Genomic DNA, 19491 nt, shown 5'->3' on the forward strand with positions numbered 1-19491 from the left:
CCCAGATATGTATGAAGTATAGTTGTGCAAAAACAAAGCTGTGCACTGGGCCTGCCCAAGTGGACACTTCCCCAGTCCTCTCCTGGCCCAGAGAGAGCTGGAAGGCCAGTGGTAGTTTGATGATTGAGCCATTTCTGTGGTTTCAATGTGAATCTGATCAGACAAGCCTTCCCACCTCCATGAGTGAAAGTAGACAGCCCTTGCTGGGTTAGACTGTGCTCACACAAAGAGGAAAAAGGGGAAGCTGCCAGGATCCTCGAGGAGGTAGGGGAGCTTGGTTTGCAGGCACGTTGGGAGGGCCAACTGGACAACGGTGGCCCGCCTATGGCACAGGTTGCTGTTAAGAGCAAGTGAACTGTTTGACAGGTGGTGGACATGTTGGGCTCAGTGGTGAACCAAGGGAGGACACTGGGAGGGTCACTGGGGAAGGGGAGCATTTCATCACTGACATTTCTTCCATTCATCTGTCCTTGGCAATGCTGGATAACACATAGACTTTGGGTCAAGGTTGTTTTTTTTTTTTTTTTTCTTCAGAGGCTTGCTCTGTCACCCAGGCTGGAGTGCTGTGGTGTGACCTTGGCTCACTGCAACCTCTGCCTCCTGAGTTCAAGCAATTCTCCTGCCTCAGCCTCCTGAGTAGCTGGGACCACAGGCATTCGCCACCACGCCCAGCTAATTTTTGTATATTTAGTAGAGATAGGGTTTCACCATGTTAGCCAGGCTGGTCTTGAATTCCTGACCTCAAGCCATCCACCCGCCTCAGCCTCCCAGAGTGCTAGGATTACAGGCCTGAGTCACTGTGCCCATCTGGGCCAGGCTTTTGATGGAGTTAAATTCCTTCCAGCTGGTGAACTCGCTTATGACCTGCACCCAGTAGATGGCTCCCACTCTGCTACCCGTGGCATTCTCTGGATTGGATCAGATGATCATGGTTTTAAGAAAAGCCCAATCTGAGGGTACAATTGTATTGCCGTGATGGACCTTGGTTCTTCTTCTTTTTTTTCTTTTTTTCTTTTTTTTTTGAGACAGAGTCTCACTCTGTTGCCCAGGCTGGAGTGCAGTGGTGCAATCTCGCTCACTGCAAGCTCCGCCTCCCCGGTTCACGCCATTCTCCTGCCTCAGCCTCCCGAGTAGCTGGGACTACAGGCGCCTGCCACCACGCCTGGCTAATTTTTTGTATTTTTAGTAGAGATGGGGTTTAGCTAACACGGTGGTGTTAGCCAAGATGGTCTCGATCTCTTGATCTCATCATCGGCCCACCTCGGCCTCCCAGAGTGCTGGGATTACAGGCGTGAGCCACCGAGCCCGGCCGGACTTTGGTTCTTCTAAGAATATAACTAGTACTTCTTGATGCTCCTGATTCCGGATTAGGTACTCAGAGAATGTTTGAGCAGGCATCCTCAGCTTTTATGAGATAAAATAGATTTTCATATTTCAACAAAAGGGGTATAAATATTATATTTTCCTTATTCTCCAATCTTGAAAATAACGAGGGGCGGGCGCCTGTAGTCCCAGCTACTCGGGAGGCTGAGGCCGGAGAATGGCGTAAACCCGGGAGGCGGAGCTTGCAGTGAGCTGAGATCCGGCCACTGCACTCCAGCCTGGGTGACAGAGCGAGACTCCGTCTCAAAAAAAAAAAAAAAAGAAAAGAATAAAATTTTGATAGTTTTTAAAAAATGTGTTTTGCATTGTTCACGGATATCAGTTATTTTGTTACAAGAGCTGGAGAATCACCAAGTTGTCTTAAGTAAGTTGAAACAGATTGTTGAAAAACCCTGAAACTGTGCTGTTCAACTGAAACCATTGTTTTCTATTTTAGCCTGGAGCTAACCCACATCATCTATCACATTATCTCTAGCTCTGAAATTGTATATGTGCTTACATGTGTGATGTTTCCTCATTCCCACTTATTTTTTCCATGTAAAACATGGAGAGATCATTGATATTTTTATTGCATTTTATCTAAATAATCTGTGGAGATTGAGGCCAAACTTTCTGTAGATGAGCAACTTATGTCTGCTAAGATGGTGTTTTTATCTTATTTTTCCTTTTTTGAAAGTCTACACAGAAAATGGACAGTTAATTAGAGAGAGGTTGAGCTGTTATGAGTGAATCTTTTCCTCATGTGATGCGACTAGTTGTACAGTGAGGCGCTGGTCAAGAGGAGGCCTCACCCGCCTTCCTGGCCTGTTCTCCAGCACTCCCACCGACCCCCTGATTGAGACAAGCTGTTCTCATGACCTCTCTGTGCAGCCCTGGACCCTTCCCACCTTAGTTCAAATCGTTCCTGCACCTAGAATCACTTCCTCCATTACTTGCCTTTTCTCCTTCCTGCCAAAACCCTACCACCTCCACCTGTAGAAACTTACCTGTAGTAATTATACCTAACACAAATGTCACCTCTTCCAGGAAGTCCTCAGTGCTTACCCCAGTTGGGAATGAGTGATGGGGACTCATTCTTGATATTACTTTAGTCCCTATTTTTTGCACCATTCCTAAAGCTCAATAGCACCAATGCTTAGAATTGTTTCTTTCTATCTATCTGTCTACCTGCCTACCTACCTACCTACCTATTATCCATCTATCTTATTTCTCTTATTAGATTATAAGCAACTAGAGGTGCATGGCTGGGTCCTGAAGAGAGCTTTCCTGGCTCAAGAGTGGGGCCAAGTTCAGAGGGTGGGGCAGAGAAGACTTGAGCTCAGAGAGTGCATCGCAATGAGTTGTTTAAGCAAGGCAAGCTTTTTTTTCATAAGTTGATCAGTTCTTTCCATGAGACATTCCCACTGATACGGAAAGAAAGCTTGCAAAAAAGTGCATGATTTTCTTCACGTTCTGAGAGTTGCAGTTTTCTGGGAAATTGTTTCAAAATATAAACTTGGCCTCTGATAGTAGCCAGTTGGAGATGTTTGGTTTGAATGCCTGGAGTAAAGTGAGGACACCTAACGTCTATATTTGTTTTTGTTGTTGTTGTTGTTGTTGTTGTTGTTTTTGAGATGGAGTCTTGCTCTGTTGCCCAGGCTGGAGTGCAGTGGCATGCTCTGGATTGGATCTTGGCTCGCTGAAACCTCTGCCTCCCAGGTTCAAGTGGTTCTCCTGCCTCAGCCTTCCAAGTAGCTGGGATTACAGGCATGTGCCATCATCCTTGGCTAATATTTTTTTTTTAGTAGAGACCAGGGTTTTACTATGGTGGCCAGGGTGGTCTCGAATTCCTGATCTCAGGTGATCCGCCCACCTTGGCCTCCCAAAGTGCTGGGATTACAGACAAGAGCCACCACGCCTGGCTCCAATATCTATATTTCATTTGCTATTTCTCCCTTAAATAATCTTACTTTCAAGCTGATCAACACTGTCTTCACAGCCTGTCCAGGCCCCAGCTTAATTGGCCTGAATTGTTGCTCTCAATGTGAACATTTCGCTCTCTTCTCAAGTCTGAATTGGATAACACCTAATTGTTTTAGATTGTCAAAATGATTTTTTTTTTGAGATGGAGTCTTGCTCTGTCACCCAGGCTGGAGTGCAATGACGCCAACTCAGCTCACTGCAACCTCTGCCTCCCGAGTTCAAGCGATTCTCCTGCATCAGCCTCCTGAGTAGCTGGGATTATAGGCACGCTCCACCAAGCCTTGCTAATTTTTGTCTTTTTGGTAGAGATGGGGTTTCACCATGTTGGCCAGGCTGGTCTTGAACTCCTGACCTCATGATCTGCCCACTTTGGCCTCCCAAAGTGCTGGGATTACAGGCGTGAGCCACCAGGCCTGGCCCTCAAAATAATTCCAGAGTGAATCCAGGCAAGATGTGATTGCATGCCAGTGAAAGACCTGGACCTGGTGGCTATAAGCATGCTGATTACATTTTTAAGCATATTTCTCTCTCTGGGCAGCATTTTGATGTGATTCTCTTGCAGGGTATATCAAATACAGTGTGTTGTTGCACAGAAGCAAAGTAAACCCTGCTATCTCAGCCCTTCTTTAATCAACTCATTCTTTAGAAATATTGGTTTTTCTCCCTGCTGACACTCAGTATGCATTTCATGCTGGTCTTGTTTTTTGCAAAAGATTGTTCTGCCTTACAAAACGGCAGCTTTGATACACAGAGTCTGACTAGGAGCCTCGGGCAGTGCTCTATTTGTCCATGAGGCTCATCTTCATAGGAGAAATACCTTTAAAACGGGATGAAATATGTTTTTCCCCCTGAACTGGTGATGGGCTTTCTTTTACATAAAATCACAGTGGTAAAATGGCAAAGTGAAGGTAGGCTCACAAGAAAAATGATGATGATGGGCCTTGCTAAGAGATAGTACAGCTCTTTAAATTGTTTCATGATTATTACCAGCTAATTCCTAGAGTCCCTCTGCTAGAAGGGCAATTTTTATTGTTGCTGCCAAAATTACATAGAAGTGGCTCAGGAGGTTTGATGGTGGGTAAAGCCCCTTTGCATCCATGGACCTTCCATGTTGTACGTGTGCACATGCGTAGTTGTGCACATGCGTAGTTGTGCACATGCTTGCTGCATGAGGAAGCCAGACTTCTCTGTTTTGGGGATCTTTAAGATGCATGACTTAGTGCTCTCTTTATTTCTATTTGTAATCTCAAATCTTTCTGTGTAGTTAAAAATAGACATGGAGTCAACCTACATGCCCATCAGGGGTAGACTGGATAAATAAACTGTGGTACATGAACACCATGGAATACTATGCAGCCACAAAAAAGAATGATATGTCCTTTTCATCAACATGGATGGAGCTGGAGGCCATTATCCTAAGCAAACTAACACAGGAACAGAAAACCAAATACCTCATGTTTTACTTATAAGTGGGAGCTAAACAATGAGAACACATAGACACAAAGAGGGGAACAACAGACACTGGGGTCTTCTTGAGGGTTGGAGGGGTGGGAGGAGGGAGGGGATCAGAAAAAACTGGTTACTAGGTTTAGTACTTGGGTGACGAAATAATCTGTATACCAAACTCTCATGACATGAGGTTACATATATGTATATATATAAATAAATATAGTTATATAACAAATCTGCATACATACCCCTGAACCTTAAATAAAAGTTAAAAGAAAAAAAAATTCTTCATTTTTATTAGAAAATTTTCTAGGGGAAAAAAACAGTTTTTCCTCTAATATTTTACAAAGAAATAATCCTTTCAGGCAATCGAAAACTTTTTCAGCATTTACACTGCAATTACCATGGGCGATTTTTGTGATTTACAGTAAGGTAATAAACGGTAAGTTTTTCTCAAAAAAAAATAAAAATAAAAACAGGAAGGCACCCAAGGGATCTGGGGTGCAAACACAATTGAACAAAATCACGGCCAGAAGCCCTCCCTTTGAAAACTGCCTACTGAATTACAATTCCGGATAGTGAAGCTGATAGAAGTGGGAAGATTTGGTTTACTTAAAAATAATAGCGACCAGCCTGGCCAACATGGTGAAACCCCATCTCTACTAAAAATACAAAAATTAGCCAGATGTGATGGTGCACGCCTGTAGTCCCAGCTACTCGGGAGGCTGAGGCGAGAGAAGCGCTTGAACCCGGGAGGTGGAGGTTGACATGAGACGAAATCACGCCACTGCACTCCAGCCTGGGCAACAGAGCAAGACTCTGTCTCAAAAAACTAATAAAAAAATAAGAAAATAACATAACATAACATAACATAAAAATAGTAGATGTTGGAATTATAGACTCTTGGACTGAGACATGAACCTGAGGCCCTGAGCCTGATCACTCATGAACTTGTACAACAGCATTGGGAGGTTTGGGCCTGGGGGTGCCCATGGTGCCCTGTACTGCAGCAGGGACTGAGCTTCATGCACCCGGGAGGCTTCCTCCTCTGCACACACCCGGGATCCACCCCAGGGAGGCAGTTTTGTTGGTGGAAAGGTCTCCACGAGGAAGTATAGGAGCAAGAAGGTTTGGAATGTGATTTCTCTCATCCTGCTCGTATCTTTCCTTGTATGCAAAAATTTCCTTTCTGAGTCTTAGCCCAAATGTGATTTCTTTAGATTTTCCCATATGTTTATGTGGTTAGATTTTTGTTTTCAATTTTCTTCTGGCTTTATGGCTTTTCTCCCTGTCCCACTTTTTCCACATTGATTTTGCATTTCTGGCAGAGATGGGCAGAGCCCCAGTGACTGACTCTTAAAAGGCTAAATATTTTTTAAAATTACATAATTTAAAACCTACCCTTGTATCTCCCCTATTTCTGATTTTTTTTTTTTTTTTTGAAGGAAAAAAAAAATCTATAAAGAATGTTTCTAAGGCCGGGTGCAGTGGCTCACGTCTGTAATCCCAGCACTTTGGGAGGCCAAGGCGGGTAGATCACTTGAGGTCAGGAGTTCGACACCAGCCTGGCCAACATGGTGAAACCCCATCTCCACTAAAAATACAAAAAAAATTAGCTGGGTGTGGTAGCACACACCTGTAATCCCAGCTACCTGGGAGGCTGAAGCTGGAGGATTGCTTGAACCCAGGAGGTGGAGGTTGCAGTGAGCCGAGAGCGGGCCACTGCACTCCATCCTGGGTGACAGAGTGACACTCGGTCCCTGCCCAAAAGAAAGAATGTTTCTAAAGCTGGCATCCTCCTTGCTTTTTTTCCATTTCGCACTTAGGCAATGAGGTGAGTGTGTTAATTCTATTTCGTGGTGTTTATCATTCCATGCTGTTAGTTCAGTGAGTGGCCCTGGGCCTCTGTAGGGTATCTCTAGGGTGCTCTTGGTGACTGCTAAGAGAAACAAGCCTCTCCCATATGTAAGAGAGTCGGCCTGCTGGTATATCCAATCACATCACTACGCCGATACCTCTGAACTTGGCCATGTGGTAGACACTCAGCCATGGCTTCAGTATTTCAGTTCCATTAAACTTGGCAAGCACAGCATCTCCTACCTGTATTATCTTGGGCAGTCAGCAAATTTCCATTTGACACATCTTCTCGTAAAATGAAGCAATGGATAAGACAAATAGGAATATTCTTTCTAGCTATGAAATTCTAAAATTTGGATTCTCACTTCTGTGTGTATGTTTTTAATTGTCCAAGTTAGATCTTGAATCATTTATATAGATATTTCTATTCTCACTTCCATGAGCACATGTTGAGCACCTACCAAGTGCTAGGGCTTGGGGTCCAGAGATAGGAGATGCTGAGATAGGGGGAGATAGAAACAGAACAGACCTCTGAACAGGGTGGCAGAAGAAGCCTGTCCCTGCTGCGGGGACTCACAGGGAGCCCAAGGGAAGCCCTTCCCAGAGGAGGTTGTGCTGGAAGGGAAGTGTCAAAGAGAAATATGATTTAACCAGGCAGAGAAGGAAGGCAGGGCAGGCGTGGCAAGGATGGGCGAGGCCCAGGGAACAGGATATGTAAAGGGAAGAAAACAGAAGGAAGTGTGGCGAGCTGAGAACTGGGCCTCATATGAGGTGAGGAGACGCAAGAGGATGCAGGAGGTGGGCTGGGGAGGCGCTTGTGGCAGTGGCTGCTGTTGCCTGCAGGCCTGAGCCCAGCTACAGCATTGGTAGTTGTTAGCAGCATTTTTGCAAGTGAAGATGCTGAAACATAGAGAGATTCAGCAACTCCTGGACACACAAGTAATAACTAAAAGAGCAAACTTTGAACTTGGGTCTTTGTGACACCAAACCTCAAGCTCTTCCTCTCTCTCTCTCCACCCCTGTCCCTAAGGCTAGGGGATGTAGAAGAACCCCTTGGACCCTGGCCCCGGCCGCCTTGCCGGGAGTGTGGGTATCATCCTGGAGGACATGGGGCCGATCCCAGAAGGATTTCAGGCAGGAGGGAGATGCAGTTGGGTAGAGAGGTTGAAGGGAAAATGAGACCAGGTGCAGGTCAGCTGGTCCATTCTGCTGGGTGACTCAGTTCCAGCGCGGTCCTGGAGAGGGCCTGGGTAGCATTTGGAGTCTCACTGACCTGGTCTTCTCTCCGCTATTTCTTTACAAAGCTGTAAGGACTAAAGAAAATCCAAAATAAAGAAAAAAGTGATATCAACTTGTAGTAGTTACTGAACCTTCACTACATGCTCTTGGTGAGCATTATGCCATTTAATCCTCATGACAACCCTCTTAAGTAGAAATGATTAATATCCTTCATGTACAGACGCTGACTGGCCTAAGTCCATACAGTCGGTGCATGGCGGAACTGGGCTGAAGCCCCAGGTCTGAGCACTTAACCGCTATGCATACTCCCTTCCAGCAGCACAAGGCTTGGTGCATGGTTGGTATCAGAGCTTTTCTAAATCTCATGGTTGTCATTGTTATTTTTAGTATTATTATTATTAGGCAGAGGCAAGAGCTAAAGGGAGATGTCAGGACCCAGACCGGCAGCCTCATGACCGGCAGCCAACGTGTTGTTTATCTGCTGTGCCTTCTCCCCCCCAGGCAGGTCCCCCGGAGCTGCTCTTTCTCCAGCCCCTTCCAGGTCTCAGAGGCTCTCACAGGAGGCCTCTACCCCTTCCCAGCTCCAAGATACCCTGGACTGGGAGCCATGTGCTGGAGATCATGCCCTCTGCTGCCTGGTAGCTGTGGACTCTTTCTCAGGAGTGGTTTCTACTCACCTGCAGCCCAGGTAGGACCTGAGAATCCACACCATCCCTCCCAGAGAGAAGGCATCCCATCCTCACCACGCAACCTCACCCACGTCCTGGGAGGCCTCCCTTCCCAGAGGCAGCACCCACTTCTCTCCAGCCAGACCTTGCCTGGCGTTTGGCACCAACGTGCTTCTTAATTGTAATGGGAGGCGGGTATGAAAGGAAGTTTGGTTTGGAGAAAATGTTGGCTGATCTTCTCTACTCCACTGTGATCAGACTTCAGGTCTGGGAATCTCCTGGCGGGGAGCCCATGGAGCCGGGTTTCTCCCCGACTTGAACTCAATCGAGGATTTCAGGGCATTCGCTTTGGGAGTCCTTGTATCTGAAAGTCACTCGCCCTGTGGTCCAAACCCTTAATTTGTGTTGCTTCTAGTAGAGGATGTGTTTGTTTAACAGGCACCATCATCCTGTAAGGACAGTCAGAAAATTTAATCTGAAACTCAAGATGTCTGAATAGCATGCCCTTTTTAGGGGTATTTTAGAGCTTAATTTTTAAATCTCAAATAGCCACAAGGCTTCTTTCATTGCAAGTGTAGCTGGCTTTGCAGAAGAGAATTACATTTTCCTTAGCGCTCTTTCCCACTAGGGTCGCTGGGTCATAAAATGTCCTATCAGTACTCACTGCCAGTTTAGTATTTGTCTGTCTTTAGGCAGATTAGAACACTGCTGTCCGTAGGGCTGATTGGACCTCACAGATGTGTCTCTAAGAAGAGCATAGACATTTGCATGAATGGGCTTATCTGCCAGACGCAGGGCACCCCCGCCCCTTCCCAGGAGTTTGCATTCTGAGCGGCGGTGTGGACGCGCCTTAGTGTGGCTGATGTGTCTGCAGCAATCATGCCACCCATTTAATTTCCATAAATTAATTGAGTATGTGTGTTTCATGAGCACGAGGAAGAGTTGTTACTCTGTTTTTAATGGATTTACAAGATAACCTGATGCTATGCTGTTTGTTTACTGTAGCGGCTTTATGGCGTTTTGTACCAGTAAATGGGCTTCCATCGGCAGGTCTCTGTCTGGAATAAAGATGTTTGCAAATCGAGGGTGTAAGCAACCTGCCTCATCGGATTAACAACTATTCCTGAAAACTCACAGGGAATCTCAGTTTGCTCATTTGAGTTTTATTCCCACTTTTCTCACGTAGGAATATTTAGAGTTGAAATTTTTAGAAAAGGAAAACATTACTGGAGGCTTAAATTGTAATGAGAACCCAATACATAGAACAAACTCATGCGCAACCACTTCCGTCATAAAAGTTGTAGTAGCATTTATGCTGCACCAGGGAAAATCCCGACAAGAAGTGCTGGTTTTGAAATTTGCAAGAAAAATGGCCAAGTTTTTTAAAACACCTTTTTATTCTTTCAGTTGTTTTTATTGAATGGTTAAAAAATGTTGTTCTCATGTCTTAGAAGTTCTAAATTTTAGAATGCTCTTTGTTGAGGCACTTGGTGTTGGTGCCGTCTGGCTTCTGAAGTGGAGGGTGGTGGTTATTCGTAGGGAGGGGCTGAATTCGATGAGATTAGAACCCAAGATGTGACCGAGCCGCTCTCCGCCAGGCACACTGTGTGGCAGGTCTGCAGGTGTCTTAGATAAGAACCACAATGCCTGGCCTCTTACAGCGGTGGGGAGGGGAGGAACCTGGGTTTTCCTCCCAGGATGCCAGGAAGCTACTGCAGGGTTTGTGTTTGTTTGAGACAGGGTCTCACTCTGTCATCCAGGCTGGAGTGCAGTGGCGTAATCATGGCTCACGGCTATGGGAGTGGGGAGGAGGATTGGGTGTGTGGCGTTAGAAGCTCGCTCTGGCTGCTGAGAGAGGAAAGGATTAGCTGGGAAGAGTGGCAGAAGGGACCAGTTAGGGACTGCTGCCATAACTGGGGAGAGAGGACAGTCATGGGGAAATGAGGGATGTGGACAGACCTGGGAGGTAGAATCTTCTGATGTTGGTGGGATGGGATGGTGGAGTGGGAGAAAGGGAGAGATCAAGGGTGACCCCCCTCAGTTTCTAGATAGAGAAACATGGTGGTCACTCATGCCATTTACTGGAACGGGGAAGTTGGTGGGGGGTGGGGAGAACAGGTCTTTTATGGCCGGAGGAAAGGAATGCATGAAAAATTATAAGGGTTTCACAAATTATTGTTGGTGTCTCTAAACAGATATAAGCGTTGTTCATCCACAGTTTTCCAATTCTGTTTTAGATGCTTGAATCTGAACTAGGATAATCACTTGGGTAATTTTATCTGCTTAATATTTGAAAAGTAATTAAGCCAGCATGTATTCCACATACGGATGCACACGCTCCTCAAGGCACCGGGTCAGCAGGCAATGAAAAAGCACAGATGTGATCCTTGGCCTTGAAAAGCTTTTACTCTAATTAGGGAGGCAAGGTATATCTACATGAAACCATCAACTAATTATCACTTGTAATTATCTAGAAAATTCTTAAGGCAACCTATAATTAAGCATAATATAACGTGAATTGTGTATGAGATGCTGAAAGCATGAATATACAGGAGAATTTCTGGCACAAGGATGAAGTCAAGGAAGGTCTCTTGGAGAAGTTGAGTCTTGACTTGGACTTTGAAGGAAATGTCATTATTGCCTTGTAGAGAAGACAAGGAACATAAGGCCAGTGGGTGAAGAAGCGGGGAGGGCAGGAAAGGGAATGAATGAAGCCATGGAGGGAGGGCCAGCAGCTCTCAGGGTGGTAATGATAAGACTAATGGTGCAGCCATTATTCTGCCAGTTGTTGAATGCCTATCAATACCAGGCACTTTGGAAGGAGCTTTGCAATAGTTACCTTATTTAACTATTAAAATAATGTTGCAAGATAAGTATCCCTATTTTACATATAAGAGAAACAAAGCAGGGTGTGGGGGAGCAGAGGAAAGGTATTAGGGAGGGAAGGGGGAGGAGGGCAGGGTGGCCCAAGTGTGCCCTGAGGGCCCGAGATGTCTGTCACTGGCTGGCATGGGCAAGGTGCCATTTTCCGCACTGCACCTCATCCTCAATACCAACATTTCTGACTGCATCAGACGCACCCTTCTTGCCCCCGTTTGTCCTCTCATTCTGTGGGTTGCATTTAGGGTATGCGGCTGCCCTGCAGGGTGGACATTCTTATTTGAAGGGGAGAGGTATGTTCGGCTGGTCTGGGTACACAGACGTGCTCAACACCTATCTTTTCCCTTTCCCTTTCCTTCTGTGAGGCTTTGTCTTTTGCTGAGGATGGATGAGGCCACGTTCTGAGCTTTTCCTGTGTTTGTTTAGAGCCAAAGGCAGGAACTACGTTGATTCTGTGATCCTCATAGCACACTGCTTTGCATACAGTGGGCATGCCATAAATATTTATGGAATGATTGATTGGGCTAGGTTGGTGTTCCTGGACATGAAAAGCAAGGAGATGAATTTGAGACTTTGTACATGGAGAAACTGTAGGACTTGATGAATACTTTTATAGTGAGATTATATCAGTTTCCTCTTCTTTCTTTATCAGCTTCTGTGAATGGGCTGAATGTGAATTTTGACATTAAAATTTAATTTGTTAAACTCAGAAGCAAAGGCTCGAATCAGCTGCTTTGGCTGGAAGTCCCCAGGCCTGGGGCTGTCATTTGGCTCTGGCTTGAGTCTCACTAACAGGACGCCTTATTGACAGTGGCTCTGGCTGTCACCTGATTAACAGCTCTGACTCCATAAACTGGCAGGTGAAAGCACTGGAATGGACCTGGGAAGGCTGAGAGTGATGTTAATGACAGTCTGTGAGTGGCCAGCAATGCAAGCGTAATCCTAAGGATTAATTCTTTTGATTGTCGAATTACCTCTTGTGCAGATTTGCCATTTTCAGAAGCGCACAGACCTCACCTGTTCATTAACCACGCCACTTCCTGGTTCCTACCACAGGCCGGCCAGGGAAGTGGGGGCTCCCCGCCAGAACATTGTCTCCCCTTCATCACAGCGCCAGTCGCTGGTGTTGGCTGCGGCGCCTCAGGTGCTCCATCCAACAGCCCTCCAGGCAGGTACTGTCACTGTCCCCTCTCACCAGGGAAGAAACCCAGGCCTCTCCCTTGGCTCCTCTGCTACCTGAGCCTTGACCCTCAACATCCACACCCAGCCACTGTAGTCTCCCTGTGCACTCTGGAGTCACCTTCCTGCCAAGAACCCCAGTGACCTCCTCCCCAGCCTTGTCCTGCACCACCTCAACTCGCTAAGTTCCAGCCACCTTGCCCTTCTTTACTCCAAAGACCTCAGGGCATTTCACTGCCTGCCCAGCCTGCTGTCTGCCCTTCCCCTTCAGCCATCACCGGGAAAGCAGGAAAGCGGAAAAGCAGGAAGGAGGAGGCTCCCTGATCAGCAGCACAGCCGGTTCGGAATTGGGGAATGATTCTGCCTTGGGGGCAGACTCCTCCTCTTTTTTGGGTCAGGCATTAGACAAAGAAGAGGAAGCACTGTTTCTTGTCCATTCAATCCATTTGCTGAGCATCTTGTGTGGAAGGCTGTGTTCTACCTACTGGGACTATTGCAGTGAACTAAGCAAAGCCCCTGGCCTCATGCAGTTTACAGTCTAGGGCATGAATAAATCACTTTACCATGGGACAAGTAGGTGCTGAGAGTTGGGAAGGAAAGACCAGCAGGTGAGGTGCTTGGGAGTGGCCAGGAGCAGGGTGATTTTTAGAGGAGACAGGCGTGAATGGGGACCAGATGGGAGGAGGGGTGTTTCGCATAAGACATTCCAGGCAAGGCGCACCCTGGGAGCACAGGCCTGGCTTATTCTTGGAGCAGCAAGGAAGTCTGTGGGAAGGGAAGGCAGGGAGGGGAGGATACAAGGAGATGAGATATTTTAGCAGGGGAGGGTCCTGGAGGTCAGGATGGGGTGGGAAGCCACCGGAGGGCTTTAGGCAGGGGAGTCACCTTTTAGGTTTGAAAAGTTTGCCCTGGCACTTGAAAGACAGAAGCAAGGAGACTGAGGTGCTACTGCAATAGTCCAGGCAAAGATGGTGGTGTTGGGACCAGGCTGTGTCATTGTAGGTACAGAAGTGGCAGGACAGGAGATGTGGTCTGGGGAACAGCTGATGGATTGGATGTGGGCACAGGAAGAGAGGAGTCAAGGATGAAAGGGTGGTTACTTCAGGATCACGGATGGTTGGATCAGGCACCTCGCCCTGTGAAAACATGACTTCTTAGAGAACACACCAGCCCCTGTGCCCTGAGTCAGGGGTCTGGTCACATATTCTGAAAGAAGCCTGCCTTTCCCTCAGGGCACTTATCTCAGTGTCTGGGTATGGATAGGGCAGGTAGTGTGAGCAGGTGACCAAGTCTCTCCAATGGGGCTCCGCGAGTGAGGGGCCCGCTGCTGTGCTGCACCGTCATTGCCAGCCGTCATGTCCCTTGTGCTTCGCATGCAATAAGGCCACAACAGATGCTTTGAGTGAATGAATGAAGGGGGCTTAGAGAGGGGGCTTGGGAAACATGCCCAAGGTGCTGAGGTGGTGAGTGGCTTTTGACCCCACTCTTAGCCCCAAGAGCTCTCGTCCCTGCCCACCCCATTCTCTGATGACATCTGGGGTGACAGCAGCAGCGGGATTTCCGCGGTGATGACTTGCTCTTCTTCATCCTTTGACTCACCTCACAGGTGCACTGTATCCCCATTTCTCTGCCTCCTTCCCCCTTTCTCTGCCCCCCTCCCTACTCTGTCTTTCTCTCTTTTGTCTCCCCCCTCCCTCCCCCTCTGAATGTTATTTTCTGGAACACTGAAACCATTCTGATGGAAGTGTTTGTTTTCTTGTTGCTTGTGTGTCTTGTTTGCTCCTCCTTTCAGGAAAACTGCGGTTCACGTTCTATGCTCGGTGAAGGTTGAAGCCTCAATTAGAGCTGGGTTTCGGCATATTCATGGAACCCCTGTTCCCTCTGCTCTCTCCTCTGTGCCTTGTTAGAGAAGCCATTCAGCCCTGGCAAAGCCTCCGCCTTTCCTCTCTCTTTCTCCTCCCCACTGGGAGAGCAGGTCAGCAGCCCCTTTGGGGGAATGGACACTTGTTAGGAATGAAGGGTCCTGCCAAAGGCGAAGGTGACAGTGAAGGTGAAGGTGACAGTGAAGGTGAAGGTGACGGTGAAGGTGACAGTGAAGGTGATGGTGAAGGTGATGGTGAAGGTGAAGGTGATGGTGAAGGTGAAGGTGATGGTGAAGGTGATGGTGAAAGTGAAGGTGAAGGTGATTGTGAAGGTGATGGTGAAGGTGAAGGTGACAGTGAAGGTGATGGTGAAGGTGATGGTGAAGGTGAAGGTGATGGTGAAGGTGAAGGTGATGGTGAAGGTGATGGTGAAAGTGAAGGTGAAGGTGATTGTGAAGGTGATGGTGAAGGTGAAGGTGACAGTGAAGGTGATGGTGAAGGTGATGGTGAAGGTGATGGTGAAGGTGATGGTGAAAGTGAAGGTGAAGGTGATTGTGAAGGTGATGATGAAGGTGAAGGTGACAGTGAAGGTGACGGTGAAGGTGATGGTGAAGGTGAAGGTGATGGTGAAGGTGAAGGTGATGGTGAAAGTGATGGTGAAAGTGAAGGTGAAGGTGATTGTGAAGGTGATGGTGAAGGTGAAGGTGACAGTGAAGGTGATGGTGAAGGTGATGGTGAAGGTGACAGTGAAGGTGATGGTGAAGGTGAAGGTGACAGTAAAGGTGAAGGTGAAGGTGGCAGTGAAGGTGAAGGTGATGGTGAAGGTGAAGGTGACAGTAAAGGTGACGGTGAAGGTGAAGGTGATGGTGAAGGTGATGCTGAAGGTGATAGTAAAGGTGAAGGTGATGGTGATGGTGAAGGTGAAGGTGTCAGTGAAGGTGATGGTGAAGGTGAAGGTGACAGTGAAGGTGAAGGTGATGGTGAGGCAAAGGTGACAGTGACAGTGACAGTAAAGGTGAAGGTGATGGTGAAGGTGACAGTGACGGTAATGGTGAAGGTGAAGTTGAAGGTGATGATGAAGGTGATGGTGAAGGCGAAGTTGAAGGTGATGGCGAAGGTGAAGGTGAAGTTGAAGGTGATGGTGAAGGTGACGGTGACAGTGATGGTGAAGGTGAAGGTGTCAGTGAAGGTGAAGGTGGCGAGCAGGTTGGAACACAGCCTCGGGGCAGGGCTGGGTCACAGTCCCACAGTGCAGAGAATGCAGGGGGAGGCTGAAGGCAAGGTGGGGACCCATGACCTTGTAGTGAAGGCCTGTCTGCAGGCAGATAAACACTAGCCACTGCAAGGGTGAGCGGGACAGTCTGAGGGCTGGCACAGGCCTGGGCTCCAGGCAGAGAGGGGAAAGAAGTCAGCCCTGTTGGTGAGGGCTTTGCAGAGGCCAGACACACAGAGGGAGCCTTCCTCTAGGAGCTTCAGTGACGGCCTCTCCTGGCAGCAGAGTTTGCAAAGCCCCTGAAGCCAGAGCATGCCAGTCAGATGAATTTCCTGGGAAATGATTCAACAATAGGGGAGCCCTCCCAACCCACAGGCCTGCAGCTGTGAGAGGTGACCCAGAAAAGCATGAGCCACATCCATGATAGTGGGATGGACACCATCAGGATGGGTGCTGTGTGGGCACAGCCCTGGAACTTCCAAAGCAGCGATGCTGTCCTGGGGGTCTCAGGCATTTTGGGGTGCAGAAGCCTTTCCTGGGAAGTGCCCGCTTCATGTACGTGCACCCAGGTCTGCCGTCCTGTCTAGGAAGTAGGCCAGCACACACAGGTGACACAGTCCCCACTCTTGGCTGTGGAGCGTTGGAGGACTGGTTCTTGCCCAGGGTCACTGCGTCTCTCTGCTGCTCCCATGGCACCTCTTATTCAAGCTTGGCCTCAGCTCTAATTGTCAGCTCAGCTCAAGGCCACACCTGGATATCAAACCTTTAATGCCCGACAAGAGCTGGAAGCAAAGAATGGGGCTTTATGTGGCTTGGGGTGCCCTTGTTTGTAAAGAAGAGTGGTCCTTCCCTCCTGCAGGGCCTGGCTTGGCTCTGACTTTTGAGCAACCTTAGCCATTTTGCTTCCTCAGCTTAAGCCTTCATTGCTTCAACTCTAAAATGAGCGGGTTGGACTTGATCGCCTCTGAGGTCCCTTTAAGGTCCCTACATTCTGAAATGCTGAGGTCAGAGCCCCTGGGATGTCACTAACATGCAGTTGACTGTGAAGTGCTGGACCCTCCCTGGGAACCGTTTGACACAAAGATGGGAGACCAGCTGTCCCTGGATGCCTCTCCCTCCTCTGACCTTCCCCTCTACCCTCTGACACTCTTCTCTGCCACCACCCTCCCTGCGGCCTCTGCATGCCTTCTGCCTAGACATCCGAATGGCGGGATAGTAATGATCTCTGGTCTGGAGGGGTAGACAGGGCATTTGTTCTGATTTCCACTTGAAAGATGGTGAATCTGAGGTTTAGAAAGGGCAGCCAGGAAACAACATGTGGCCTGGACTGCAGGGCTCCGGAAGCTCTTTCCAAACTGTGAAAGACGCTGAGGACTGTGAGCAGATTTTTATAAAGGGGAACATGACTTACTTTCCTTGTAGATCATGGCCACTTTGAGAGCACCCATTCTTGTAAAATCTTTTGTTCCAGTGCAGTTCACTTTGTTTCATTAAGGAAGTTTACAAGGAAATAAGTTTTTAAAAATCTAATAAATACAAAGGGAGACAATGGTAAATTGCATTTTATGGGCTCTACGGGCTCAAATCCATTTCATTTCCTGAATGCATAATTCCAAATCCATTTCACATCCTGAATTCATAGTCTACATTTAAAAAGTGCCAGGGACAGTCAAACCAACAGGCAAATAATGAAATGCTCATTGATACCTTGAAAGTCTCTTCTTGTCTCGGCCCCTGAAGACTGCGTTTTCCTCTCCCATGGCCCCCTAGAAATCATGTAGCTTAGATTTGGTATCTCAGCTTTTCTTGACAGCTGTGTTATGCCACTACATGGGGCCAGAGCCACCCATGGTGCCTTTTTGGGATTTTTTTTTTTTCATTTCAAAATGGATGCAGAAAAAGTATACCCCAAAGAGATTTATAGTTTTTTTTTTTTTTGCAAACTCCTTCCCCTCAAAGCTTCCATCTGTAGATTCCTCACCAAGCACTGATGAGATGCAAAATTCTATTTTTTTGAAGAATTTAAATAAGCTATAATTTTGTTGTCCTATGTAACTATGAGATTTTTTTTTTAAAGCAGTCTAAAATGGGAGTAGAATACAAGCCTTCTGCATTTCCTGTTTCATTCATTTAACAAATATTTCTGCTGTACGTGCACTGGGTGAGCATGATGAGCAATAAAAATGTTAACTGGGCCCATGTCTGCCCTAGAGTTCCTTGAAGCCAGAAAGGCCTGTCATGTGTCATGGATGCCTATAATCCCAGCCAGCCAGTGGCTGCTGCCTCTAAGGACAGACTTTGCACAGCATCAGAGACCTCAGAAGCAGGAAAGCAAGCCCAGAGAGGCATGAGGGAAGGAGGTCGTTGGATGGGCATGGGAGGGTACATGACACTTCATCAGAAGATGGCAGGAAAGAGCAGCATTCATAATGGCAGAGCAGGAGGACGGTGGTGCCAAGCAGTTTTGGGAAATGTTGAGAAGTTTGGGTTGATTTTTTTTTTTTTTTTTTTTTTTTTTTTTTTTTCAGATAAGGTCTTGCTCTGTCACCCAGGCTGGAGTGCAGTGGTGTAATCTCAGCTTACTGCAACCTCCACCTCCTGGCTTCAAGTGATCCTCCCACCTAACCCCCCCCCCCCCCCCCCCGCTGCCACCAGGTACCTGGGACTACAGGCATGCACCACCACACCTGGGTACTTTTTGTATTTTTGGTAGAGACGGGATTTCGACATGTTGGCCAGGCTGGTCTCAAACTCCTAGGCTCGAGTGATCTGGCTGCCTCGGCCTCCCAAAGTGCTGGGATTACAGATGTGAGCCACTGCAGCCGGCCTTGGGTTGATGATTATATTTAAATGTGCTTTTGGTCATAAAGCACATTTCTTTACATACTTTGTACCCACTTCCACATGTTTTGTGGCCAGGAATGCCTGTTCTCCTGATAAAGCGGATTCCTCCTCTTGTCATATTCTTTCTTGGAGCCAAGAGTCACAAACCAGTAGCCAGCAACCTCTGTGACTGCCGGCTGTATCTCCCCAGGGTGGTTCTGAGATGGGAGGTCGAGTGAAGCACAATAGTCCCACCAGTTCACTAGGACTGTCTTTAGGGTCTCTGTGCATAGGCCTCATGTGGCCTGCTGGGTATGGGGGTGGAAGTGTTCCATTGAGGGCTGGTCCCCTCCCACATTGGAGAAGAAGTCACCCTGCCATGCTATTTTAGGTTGAATTCTGTTCCCCAAAAAGATATGTTGGAGTCCTAACCCCCTAGGACCTCAGAATGTGACCTTATTTGGACATTGGTTCTTTACAGAGGTAATTAAATTAAAATGTATTTATATGGGTAGACCCTAATCAGATATGACTAGTGCCCTTATCAAAAGAGGACCTGTGGACATAGATGGACATGCACAAAGGGAAGATGATATGAAGACCCATAGGGAAAAGATGGGCATGTGCCTGGGGTGATGCACCCACAAGCCAACAATGCCAGGAATTGCTGGCAAGTAAGGACCCTCCCCTTCAGTTTAAGACAGAACATGGACCTGCCACCACCTTAAATTTGGACTTCCAGCCTCCAGAACTGTCAGACCCTATATTTCGGTTGTTTTCAGTCACCCAGTTTGAGGCATTGGTTATGGCAGCCCTAAGAATTCAATACACACGCCGACCTGCATGAATCGCCGAGGACTTCCTTTGACACAGGTCTCAGCAGCCATAAGGCATTTCCTCCACCAGTTCCTCTTGTTTTCCTCTTCCTCTCTGCTTTTCCTGTGAACACAGTCACATGAAACGTTGTGTGTGGGTA

The 19491-nt window shown here is 47.4% G+C and overlaps 1 protein-coding gene across 15 annotated transcripts in view; it reads left to right on the top strand.

Moving 5' to 3' along the window:
• Window positions 1-19491, top strand: part of ZDHHC14 (zDHHC palmitoyltransferase 14) — a 299524-nt gene that overhangs the window by 101812 nt on the left and 178221 nt on the right. For 2 of the 15 annotated variants that reach the window (XM_074037330.1, XM_074037337.1), the window contains exon 2: window positions 8392-8578. The exons of the other annotated variants lie outside the window; for them this stretch is intronic. The gene's annotated coding sequence lies outside the window, so the exon portion shown is untranslated. The remainder of the gene's footprint in view (window positions 1-8391; window positions 8579-19491) is intronic. 15 annotated transcript variants of the gene reach the window in all.

This window comes from Macaca fascicularis, chromosome 4, assembly GCF_037993035.2.
Source record: "Macaca fascicularis isolate 582-1 chromosome 4, T2T-MFA8v1.1".
NCBI classification, from domain to species: domain Eukaryota; kingdom Metazoa; phylum Chordata; class Mammalia; order Primates; family Cercopithecidae; genus Macaca; species Macaca fascicularis.